Source organism: Phocoena phocoena, chromosome 9 (genome assembly GCF_963924675.1).
Source record: "Phocoena phocoena chromosome 9, mPhoPho1.1, whole genome shotgun sequence".
Classification (NCBI taxonomy): domain Eukaryota; kingdom Metazoa; phylum Chordata; class Mammalia; order Artiodactyla; family Phocoenidae; genus Phocoena; species Phocoena phocoena.
The window spans coordinates 82,739,420-82,748,771 of NC_089227.1; positions in this window are offsets into that span (position 1 = coordinate 82,739,420).

Here is a 9,352-nt window from a genome sequence, read left to right on the forward strand (position 1 = left end):
GGGATGTCCGCCACCCCCTCTGATTCCTCTTATAGATCATCCTCCCACCACCACTTCTCCCTGACCCTGCCAAAGAACCTCTCCTCCAAAGCCACTTTGGAGCTCCCTGAAAGATCAGTACTGATCCTAAGCCTCCCAAGGACAAAGTTTGGGATAAAAGACCCTAAGCCCCCACCTAAACCTTTTGTGACCCCAAAGCCGATTGTATGTTCTTCAGAGGATAAGAGTGGGCTCAAAGAATCCGGACATGCAATGGTCAGGTGCTGGAATGAATAAGAGTGGGCTCGGGCTTCCCTGGTGGCGCAGTGGTTGAGAGTCCGCCTGCCGATGCAGGGGACACGGGTTCGTGCCCCGGTCTGGGAAGATCCCACATGCCGCGGAGCGGCTGGGCCCGTGAGCCATGGCCGCTGAGCCTGCGCGTCCGGAGCCTGTCCTCCGCAACGGGAGAGGCCACAACAGTGAGAGGCCCGCGTAACGCATAAAAAAAAAAAAAAAAAAAAAAAAAAAAAAAAAAAAAGAGTGGGCTCATTAGGGCCTGGGAGATGCTGACCCATATTTAATGAAGACCCTCCATCACTTTTTTTTCCCTTTGAGTGGACCTATGGAAGGCACCCTTCTTCTTTGACTTCAGGCACTACTATATCCCTGTAGGTGTTTACACCCCATCTGCCCCTTTGTGGAAGGTGCCCCCTAAGTGTCCCTCTCCAGGGATCCTGGGCTCACAGCCAGCCTGGGAAGCAGCCTCAGGCTGCAGGAAGGGGCAGGGAATGGAGCGTTCCCTGGAGCCCCTTAGTAACAGCCTTCAGGGAACAGTTGAGGGGCAACTCGACAATGCCTAGAGGTCTAAGGCACCCCAGGCTGCCAGTTTCTTCATGGTGAGTCTACCCAGAGAGGGAACCTTTCCTACTCAGACCTCCCCCAGCCAGGTCGAGGTTAGTTTGCTCACTGTCCCTCTCATGCCATGTTCACACCTGCCCCTGCCCTTAGCTCAGCAGTGCCCAAGCTGCCAGTCATCCTGTCTGCTCATCCAAGACCTGCCCAGTGAATTACGTAATTCACTGTCCAGAAAGTCAACACAAACCAACTGTTCTTCAGATTATGACAGGCAAGAATGGGGTTTCACAAAGGAGACCTCGGTGTGATATAATAATGTCCTCACAGCATTCCTGAGTAGCACAGCAACCAGTTTCACAGGATCGGGTCTCCTGCTGACTATTACCCTCAATATGGGCTCCACACAAAGCACGATTCAGAACTGGACATAAACCAGAACCATTTGGCTGGGGGCCAAATACCAGCTCTGCCAGGCTACTCTAATCCAGAGGACATTTCAACTCTCTAGAGGCTTGAAAGGCATTATTCCCTAACCTCTCTAATCATTGCTTCTCCCTGCTTAGTTTTTTATCAAGTGGATTTCTGTTTCAAGTGGATTGTATATGCCTGGGGCTCAAAATTCAAATAGTACAAAAGAATATACAGTGAAAAATACATCTCTTTCCCACCCAGGCTCCCAGTTCCCCTCTCCAGAAGCAACCAGTGTTCACTTTTCGCTGTGTTTTTGATGCGTAGGATGAAGTGATGTGTTGAGCTTGAAATGTGTTGTGACATTGTTGTCTGTTAAATACTGACCGGTCAGACTCTCCAGGCAAGTGGCGAGATAAGAGAAAGTTCTACATGCTCTTGTGAAAATGAGGAATCGTCCAAGGATTTGCCTGAATGAAAGCCATCCTCACGCCTGGGAGGAAAGAGCAGAAACCACCCCCACCCACCCACCCCGCCCCGAGGTAGAGCCATGACTCTTCCTAGAGAATTTCATCTGCTGGCTTTGAAATACAGAGACAAATGAACCACTGAGGGCCTGAACTCCTACAGCCTAGATCAAGGCCACGGTAATTTTAGCCTGGAAAACAATGCATGGTAGATGGCAATGGATTTCCACCAGGGTGGCACTCCTCTCCCCCACCCTGTTACCCTGGAGACATTTGGAGGTATGTGGGATGGGAGGGGGGTGTTTTATGGCTGTTGGCAAAGAAGGGGATTACTGGTATTGAGTGGGCAGGACACTGCTCTATACAGGCCACACTGAGAATGATCCTGCCTCAAATTCCAATAGTACCCCCAGAGAAAAGCACTGGCTGGGACCCAATCCCGGTCTCAGCCCTGAAACATTCTCAGCAAAGTCCCCCTGGCGCCCTTGCTTGGAGCCACCTCACTCCTTGGCACACCCAGCGAGAGAAACAATTAGGAAATGTGTACTGAGGTAATGGAATGACGCGTTGAGTGGCTTTTATTTATAAGCCAGTTTAAAGCTGGGGAACAGCTACCCAAAAAAGTCCCTTTGGTTTGAGAATAGATGAGCTGTTGCTTTTCTCTCTGGCCATGATTGGTTAGTGGAGCCAGTCATCTGGTCCAGACACTCTGGATGGGGATAATAAAACTTCATCCCCTGGGTACGAAGGAATGTTAGCCAATATGTTCTCTAAAGCGAGGGCCATTCTTCCCCATATCCAACAGACGCGTTGGTTTATCAGGAAGCCTGCTTTTGCATGGATGGTGGGAGGGTTTCTTTAGGCTTATGGCTTTTACCTCGAGCCAAGTAATGAAGATCCACCTGAATATCTGTTGCCCCTGGTGGTTTTTTGGTGCACACTCCTGGCTTGCTTTCTTTCCCTCATTCACGCATTCATCTATTCCACAGACATTTGCTAAGAGATGCCTACAACAGCAGTTGTGCTGTGAGGATGAAATGAGATTAATCTGGTAGAGTGCTTACCTAAGGCCAGGTACACAGAAATGCTTGGGAGTTGTTTGTTTCGTCAGCAGGATTGCCAAGTGCCAGACACAAGGCTGGATCCAAAGATCAATAAGACAGATCTCTGTCCCCCCAGAAGCTCCCAGCCTCCTAGAGGGGACCCCCCTCTAGGGGGTCAAACAAGGGTCCTGGAGGTGTGATGGATGTGGTACAGTGGCAGCACAAAAGGGAGAGCCAGACAGAGCCTACTGGGTCTCCTACAAGGCCCCAGTTTCTGATGTGTGACCTCTCCCCTCACTCTCATTTGGGGAATCCCAGCCTGAAGAACCCCACCCAGGCCACCCTTAGCCGATCGGCAGGCTCTTCCCTGAAGCTTTCCTGGGTGGGATGAACAGGGCAGGCTGGGGTGAGGGAGGAAGTGTGGGTATTTACAGGATGTATTCCCATCTCTGGTTTTCTAGAAAGTCTGGATAGTGGTGTGTATCGCACTTAAAACACGCTTTGGATTCAGATAAATGTGCTTCGTATAAGTCGAATTTGGGCACGTTTCTGTTTCTTACAGTGGGGTGACAGCTATCTCGCAAGGCTGTTATGAGGTTAAGTAAGATCTGTAAAGCACAGATCACACTGCTCAGCCCACAGTAAGCATTAAGTGGCAGCTTTCCTCTCATGTATTTTCTCCTTGCCCTCATGTTGCCATCATAATAACCCCTTTCCTTTGTACAGCACTTTACAGTTTGCAGAGTGCTTTCACATACGTTTTCTCACCTGATCCTCAAATTACCCTGTAAGGCAGACGGGGCAGGTGTGACTTCTTCACCTGACAGATGAAGAAACTGAGTAATTTAGCAAATATCACCTAGTCAAGGGTGATCTGGGACAGACTTCTTAGTCCCCACCTAGGAGGCAGATGAGTTTGGAGGATTTTTTCTGGTGGTCTGATCATGAGGTAAGAAAGAAGTGCTTCTTCATGGGTGCAGGAGATGCCAGGCAGGCCCCCTCAGCCCTGGGGTTCCCGGAAGGGGAGCTGGCTGGAGACTGGCTGCCTCCCTGCCCTTCCCCAGCAGCACCCCACGAACTCCGCTTGGCAGCCCTGAGGGAGAACCGGATGGTCACGGGGAAGATGGGACCTTGCCTAATCGCTGTGTGGCTCTACAGTGGGCCAGGGAGCAGTGGAGAGAGCCGAGGGGCAAGGCCTGCTGGAGTGCAGCCGACCTGGGCTGGGAGCCAGCCTGGACGGAGAAGAGAGGCCCTTCTAGGAACCACAAACTGCGGCTACTGCTGATGTAGCAAAGAAGACACAGCTGGCAAAGAGTAACCCTCAGTGGCTCTTTGGTCTAGGGCTATGATTCTCACTTAGGGTGCACGAGGTCCCGCGTTCACATCCCAGACGGGTCCTACTTTTGCTGGGTTTTTCTTTTTTTCTGTTCCCCTTTCCTCACCACACAAGTATACGTTGACTGCCCTTTCTCAAGTTGAAGCAGAGATGACCCAGTGGTGAGTGAATAAAGGACCCTGAAGACAAGCTGCCAGTCAGTCTCCCCATTAGTCATGGCCTGTATATACCCCATTATTTCCGCTGAGGCCAAGCCGAGCAGAAGGGGATTGGCATAGCTCCAGGAGCTGAACCTGAGAAGGTAGAGCCGAAGGGTTGCCTCGTGTTAGGCAGAAAGCATCTCAGAGAGCCTCAGATAAAGAGCGGGTGGTCAGAACAATCAGGACCTGAGCTGGAGGTCAAGAAAAGGCAAACTCTCCATGTAAAACCCAAGCTATGAAATGCATTGGCTTCAAAGTCCAAAAGCTAGGAATAAAACTACAATTCTGAGTCTCACATTTCCTCTTGGTAAAATGGGAACAATAATATTCATTTCTTAAAGTTGAGAGGATTAAATCAGAAACTGTATGTGAAAACACTTTGCAAACTATAACACACCTTACAGACGTAGGGATTGTTAGGAATACTACTAAAGATAAAGAGAATCTGGAAAGGAAATTCTGACAACATGACAGACTGAACTAATGTAGTTTCTCTTCACCCAGTGTCCCGTAAAACACACACAGAAATACTACATAAAACAGAATTTAAAAACTAACATATGAACAATTGCAAAATTGGTTTAAAAAGCGAAATTCCCAGATAACAGAATTAAAGAAAGAATATAAAACTAAACAAAGAAGGAGGAGGAGGAGAAGGAGGAGGGACTATCACAGTAGCCCATGATTCATTTCAGACACAGATCACAGACATATACCAGGGACATGGAGATGTGTTCTAATGCTTTCAGTTATAGGCTATGTGCCCTCAGCCCACCAGAGACAAAGAGCTGGGACTGAACCCCCTGCATAAAGCTCAGAACATCAAAGATCTACCTTATCCATGGAGAGAAAACTAAAATGGCACACGCCAGTTCAACAAAGCAGAGAAAAGGGTTAGAAATCCAAGTCAACCCTGAGAAATTGAAGTCTGAGCCTGAGAAAATTCTTGTGTTGCATCTGGATTTATGTTATTTGCATGATGCTGAATCCTTAAGCAGAGAAATTAAATATAAACCTGGTTTAGGACAACTTGAAATCCCTAGGAATACCACACAGCCTCACAGAAGCAAGAAAGAGCTCGCCAAGACTGTTTTCATACCCCAAGGTATATGAGAGTCTCACTAAAAAGTGACAAATCAAAAACGCCTACTGGGGCTTCCCTGGTGATGCAGTGGTTGAGAATCTGCCTGCTAATGCAGGGGATATGGGTTTGAGCCCCGGTCTGGGAAGATCCCATATGCCACAGAGCAACTAAGCCCGGGAGCCACAACTACTGAGCCTGTGTGTCTGGAGCCTGTGCTCTGCAACAAGAGAAGCCACGATAGTGAGAGGCCTGCGCACCGTGATCAAGAGTGGCCCCTGCTTGCCACAACTAGAGAAAGCCCTCGCACAGAAACGAAGACCCAACATAGCCAAAAATAAATTAATTAATTAATTAATTTAAAAAAAACACCTACTGAAGAAGAACTCACAATAAAAATCTTATAAACTAGACAAGAAAGTAATCCACCCAAGGAAGACTCAGCAGACACAACAAACAGGACAATTAACACTCCAAGAACAGTGCATAATTGAACAACATGAAAAGCACTGTGTAATAAGTATTCTTAAAAGTGTTAAAGATTAAAGACAAGAAAGTAAACCGTAATGAAAATATTGCACTATGAAAAAAAAAGCTCATTGAGGGAAAAAAAAATTAGGAAATGGAAGACATACCATTGAAGACTCAAGACATTAAACAGTAGACTAGACCCAGCTGGAAAGAGAATTAGTGAAGTGGAAGATAGAGCTGATGAAATTGTTCAAAATATGGGGGGAAAGGGGAAAGTAATGAGATAGAAAATATGAAAGAATAGTTAAAAGACATGAGGAAAAGAATATGCCTATTACACTATCACACTGAATATATATATTGTTTCCTGAAAGAGAGAGAATGAGGGAAATGTATGGGTTGGCCAAAAAGTTCGTTTGAACTTTTTGGCCAACCCAATAATATTCCAAGAGATAATGATTGATAATTTTCCAAAATAAAAGAAAGACACAGCCCTCAGATTGAGAACTGAGCTTATAAACACGTTGTGGTGAAACTGGAGAATACTGAAGAGAAAAAGAAAAATCTTAAAAGCAACAAAAAATTTAAAAAATTTTAAAACTTGTTTGCCTAGAGAGACAATTATATTGGCAGCTGACTTCTTATTAGCAGCAAAAGATTACAGAAAAAAATAGAATATCTTCAAAAGTCTAAAAGAATTGTCAACCTAAAATTTTATGCCCACTAAATTTCCATTTAAGTGTTGTGAAATAAAGACCTTTTAAGACATCTGGGAGCGGTGGCGCGCGCCTGTAGTCCCAGCTACTCGGGAGGCTGAGGCAGGAGGATCGCTTGAGCCCAGGAGTTCTGGGCTGTAACGCGCTATGCCGATCGGGTGTCCGCACTAAGTTCGGCATCAATATGGTGACCTCCCGGGAGCGAGGGACCACCAGGTTGCCTAAGGAGGGGTGAACCGGCCCAGGTCGGAAACGGAGCAGGTCAAAACTCCCGTGCTGATCAGTAGTGGGATCGCGCCTGTGAATAGCCACTGCACTCCAGCCTGGGCAACATAGCGAGACCCCGTCTCTAAAAAAAAAAAGACAAAGACTGAGAATGTTTACCACTCAAAGACTTTCACTGAAATGCTACCAAAGGATATACTTCATAAGAAGGAAACCGAAATAAGAAGGAAGGAATGAAATGCAAGAAGGAATGGTGAGCAAAGAAATTTATAAATATGTTTGTGAATCTAAAAAAGCATTGAGGGACTTCCCTGGCGGTCCAGTGGTTAAGACATCGCCTTCCAATACAGGGGGTGCGGGTTCGGTCCCTGGTCAGGGAGCTAAGACTCCACATGCCTTGCGGCCAAAAAACCAAAACAGAAGCAATATTGTAACAAATTCAATAAAGACTTTAAAAATGGTCCACATAAAAAAAAAATCTTAAAACAAATTTTTTTAATTAAAAAAATAAAAAAGCATTGACAGCCACTGTTAGTGGAGTAAAAATCAGTTCAGCTGCTTTATAGAGCAATTTGGCAATACCTAGTAAAGTTTAAGGTGCACATATTCTATGACCCAGAAATTCTACTTCTAGGTATCTACCTTAGAGATGTGCTTACATATATGCCAAGGAGGCATGCACAGCACTGTCCATCACAGCATTGTTTACAATATGGAATATTGGAAATATACCAAATGCTCATTAGCAAAAGAATGGATAAACCAATTGTGGTATATCCAAACAATGGAACAAAATTCAGCAGTTAAAATTCATGAACTAGAGCTATATGAAACAGCATGAATAAATGTAAAAAGAAAAACATGTTAAGGAAAAAAGAAAGTTTGCAGAAGAATGTGTATAATATGCTGTACTTTTTGCATCTTTAAAAGATTCACTTTTTTTTTCTTTTTAATGAAAGAATCTAGGCATTTAGAAATAAGGGTAAAGGTGGATAAATGGCTGCATCAGTCCTCAGAGAGGATGATCTGCTGGGATGGGATAAGGAGGGAGGCTGAATCCTGGGTCCATGGATTACAAGGATTAATTCAGATTATCCCCCTAAACTGATCACCTGGCTGGCATCCCCACCACTCCTAGCCCACAGTCCACTTCCCCCTCATACCTGCTAAGCCCTTTCCTCCAGCCTCCTATCTTCATTCTCACCCTCAACCCAGTACTGGTCTGGGTTTTACTCATATTTGGGTCCTGAGAATAGACTGGTTCAGATCTCCTCTGAATGCTCCTCAAATCAAGGGTGAATCGTGACCTGCACCCCTGGAGCCAGGGAGAGATTAGTCCTAATACTCTGGATGAGAGCTCCCTGAGGAGAGCTTGGACCCCTGGATGTTACAGTTGACAACTTCCTCCCCTGTCCTTCCCTCCATTAGCCAAGAGGTCAGCAGTCAAGGTCTGCTATCTGACCCTGCTGGTTCAGTCAGGACCAGAAGGAGCTGTGCTGGGGCAGAACAAACAGCCACTCTGCTTCCAGCATTAGACTCTGTCATTCCAGGAGCCCTGTGCCCTCCACCCTCCTAACGCCAACCCCTTTCCATTATCCCTGACAGTTGCCCTGCTCCCCAAGTCTGGACAGGCCTGAAGTCGGCAGCGGACACTCTGGAAAGGGTCTGGGTGGGCTTGCTCAACAGTCTTTCCCCACAACTCGATCACCTTAACCACAGGGTCTGGAGTGGAACCCTGTCCTCTGGGGAGCAAACAAAACATCTCTCCATCTCTCAGAGCACATACGAGGCTGGGGGTATGAGAGAGAAGAAGAAAGGTGAGGAGAGAGAGACAGAGAGAGGCTTCGAGACAACATTATGGTTAATAGGCAACATTGAACTCCTTAAGTGTGAGATATGTTAAAACAGAGCGTTGACTGTGCTGTTGGGAGATTTACCTTTACTCATTTATTCTACGTGTAAAGGACTTTGTCAGATGCTGGAGATACAAAAAATGACTAAGATAACTTCCCAGTCTTCAAAAAACTGGGCAGACAGAAAATTAAAAACCTGACCTTGACAACCCAGAGTGACTGGCGCTGCCCTAAAGGGAAAAAGGACGGGGCAGAGCACAGCAGGGGCATATAATGGGGTTGGAGTGGGGCGTCAGGAACAGCTGCTTAGAGATGACTCCCCACTGAGTGCTGAAGGATAAGTAGGGGATGTCCAGGCAAAGAAGGGCTCCCTTCTGAGGAATATAGAGGTCTTGTGAACCTGGGAGCCTGGGGGGCGGTGACACTGACTATATACGCCCAATGACCTTGTGCGTGGATGCACAAGAGAAGGGATTGGTGTGTGCCCCTGACTTAGGAACCTCCCAATGCTTTTCTGGATGTGCTGGGGCGCCCCGGTTCCCAAGTGTACCCTTTTTTTTTTTTTCTTCCTGGCTGAGACCTGCATAGATGTGAGAACAATTGCTTCGTCAAGATCTGGCATACGGTAGACGTTCCTTGAATGAATGATAAAGTAAGTGAAATAAGCCCTCTGAGCTTTCACATCTCCCTTCCATGAGAGTGAAAATCAGCAGTGCCC